Source organism: Maylandia zebra, unplaced genomic scaffold (assembly GCF_041146795.1).
Source record: "Maylandia zebra isolate NMK-2024a unplaced genomic scaffold, Mzebra_GT3a scaffold35, whole genome shotgun sequence".
Classification (NCBI taxonomy): Eukaryota; Metazoa; Chordata; class Actinopteri; order Cichliformes; family Cichlidae; genus Maylandia; species Maylandia zebra.
In genome coordinates, this window is record NW_027490065.1 from 138,263 (window position 1) to 140,762 (window position 2,500).

Sequence of the window (2,500 nt, forward strand, 5' to 3'; positions counted from 1 at the left end):
CCAGGGCACAAGCATGGACCTTTTTCAGCTGTAAGGGAGGCAAGAGCAAGGTGTGATGTAGGTCCCCGGGGCCTGCTGGAGGTCCAGGTCCATGCCCGATGTGAGTAGCAGCAGGGCCAGCGCGCCCAGGAGCACATCTTTTTCGACCGTAAAGGGAGACAGGAGGCCGACTCACTGCCTCGGCTAAATGGAGAGGGAATTTCAGAAGGGCCAGGGCACAAGCATGGACCTTTTTCAGCTGCAAGGGAGGGAAGAGCAATGTGCGATGTAGGTCCCCGGGGCCTGCTGGAGGTCCAGGTCCATGCCCGATGTGAGTAGCAGCAGGGCCAGCGCGCCCAGGAGCACATCTTTTTCGACCGTAAAGGAGAGAGGAGGCCGACTCTCTGCCTCGGCTAAATGGAGAGGGAATTTCAGCAGGGCCAGGGCACAGGCATGGACCTTTTTCAGCTGTAAGGGAGGCAAGAGCAAGGTGTGATGTAGGTCCCCGGGGCCTGCTGGAGGTCCAGGTCCATGCCCGATGTGAGTAGCAGCAGGGCCAGCGCGCCCAGGAGCACATCTTTTTCGACCGTAAAGGGAGACAGGAGGCCGACTCACTGCCTCGGCTAAATGGAGAGGGAATTTCAGCAGGGCCAGGGCACAGGCATGGACCTTTTTCAGCTGTAAGGGAGGCAAGAGCAAGGTGCGATGTAGGTCCCCGGGGCCTTTTGTCGTACCATAGGCACGAGTGGTGTGTGTGTGTGGCAAAGACTTTCTGCGCAGTGTCCCAGGGGCACGGGGAAAGGTTGTTGTACCATAGGCACGAGAAAAGTTGTCGTACCATAGGCACGAGAAAAGTTGTCGTACCATAGGCACGAGTGGTGTGTGTGTGTGTGGCAAAGTGCTACTGAGCGGTGTACCAGGGGCAGGGCGAAAAGTTGTTGTACCATAGGCACGAGAAAAGTTGTTGTACCATAGGCACGAGAAAAGCTGTCATACCAGGGGCACGGAGGAAAGTTGTTGTACCATAGGCACGAGAAAAGTTGTCGTACCATAGGCACGAGGAGAGTTTGTGTGGCAAAGTGCTACTGAGCGGTGTACCAGGGGCACGGCGAAAAGTTGTTGTACCATAGGCACGAGAAAAGTTGTCGTACCATAGGCACGAGAAAAGTTGTCGTACCATAGGTACGAGGAGTGTGCGTGTGCGGCAAAGTGCTACTGAGCGGTGTACCAGGGGCACGGCGAAAAGTTGTTGTACCATAGGCACGAGAAAAGTTGTTGTACCATAGGCACGAGAAAAGCTGTCGTACCAGGGGCACGGAGGAAAGTTGTTGTACCATAGGCACGAGAAAAGTTGTCGTACCATAGGCACGAGGAGAGTGTGTGTGTGGCAAAGTGCTACTGAGCGGTGTACCAGGGGCACGGCGAAAAGTTGTTGTACCATAGGCACGAGAAAAGTTGTTGTACCATAGGCACAAGAAAAGCTGTCGTACCAGGGGCACGGAGGAAAGTTGTTGTACCATAGGCACGAGAAAAGTTGTCGTACCATAGGCACGAGGAGAGTGTGTGTGTGGCAAAGTGCTACTGAGCGGTGTACCAGGGGCACGGCGAAAAGTTGTTGTACCATAGGCACGAGAAAAGTTGTTGTACCATAGGCACAAGAAAAGCTGTCGTACCAGGGGCACGGAGGAAAGTTGTTGTACCATAGGCACGAGAAAAGTTGTCGTACCATAGGCACGAGGAGAGTTTGTGTGGCAAAGTGCTACTGAGCGGTGTACCAGGGGCACGGCGAAAAGTTGTTGTACCATAGGCACGAGAAAAGCTGTCGTACCAGGGGCACGGAGGAAAGTTGTTGTACCATAGGCACGAGAAAAGTTGTCGTACCATAGGCACGAGGAGAGTTTGTGTGGCAAAGTGCTAGTGAGCGGTGTACCAGGGGCACGGCAAAAAGTTGTTGTACCATAGGCACGAGAAAAATTGTCGTACCATAGGCACGAGAAAAGTTGTCGTACCATAGGCACAAGCAGTGCGTGCGTGCGTGCGTGCGTGCGTGCGTGCGTGCGTGTGTGTGTGTGTGTGTGCGGCAGTTCTTCTGCGCAGTGTACCAGGGGCACATTTCAATGTGCTTTCTGGAGTACCAGGGGCACGAGGATTTTGCCAGTGGTGTTCTGCTTTGTTAGTGGGAGGGGGCTTAAGTGTGGGTCCCCGGGGCCTGCTGGAGGTCCAGGTCCATGCTAGACATGTGGCACAGGGTAACTGCAGGGGGGGGGGGTAATGTGGGTCCACGGGGCCTGCTGGAGGTCAAGGTCCGTGCTAGATATGTGGTACAGGGTTAACTGCAGGAGGGGGGGGGGGGGGGTAATGTGGGTCCCCGGGGCCTGCTGGAAGTCAAGGTCCATGCTAGACATGTGGCACAGGGTAACTGCAGGGGGGGGGGGGGGGGGTAATGTGGGTCCACGGGGCCTGCTGGAGGTCAAGGTCCGTGCTAGATATGTGGTACAGGGTTAACTGCAGGAGGGGGGGG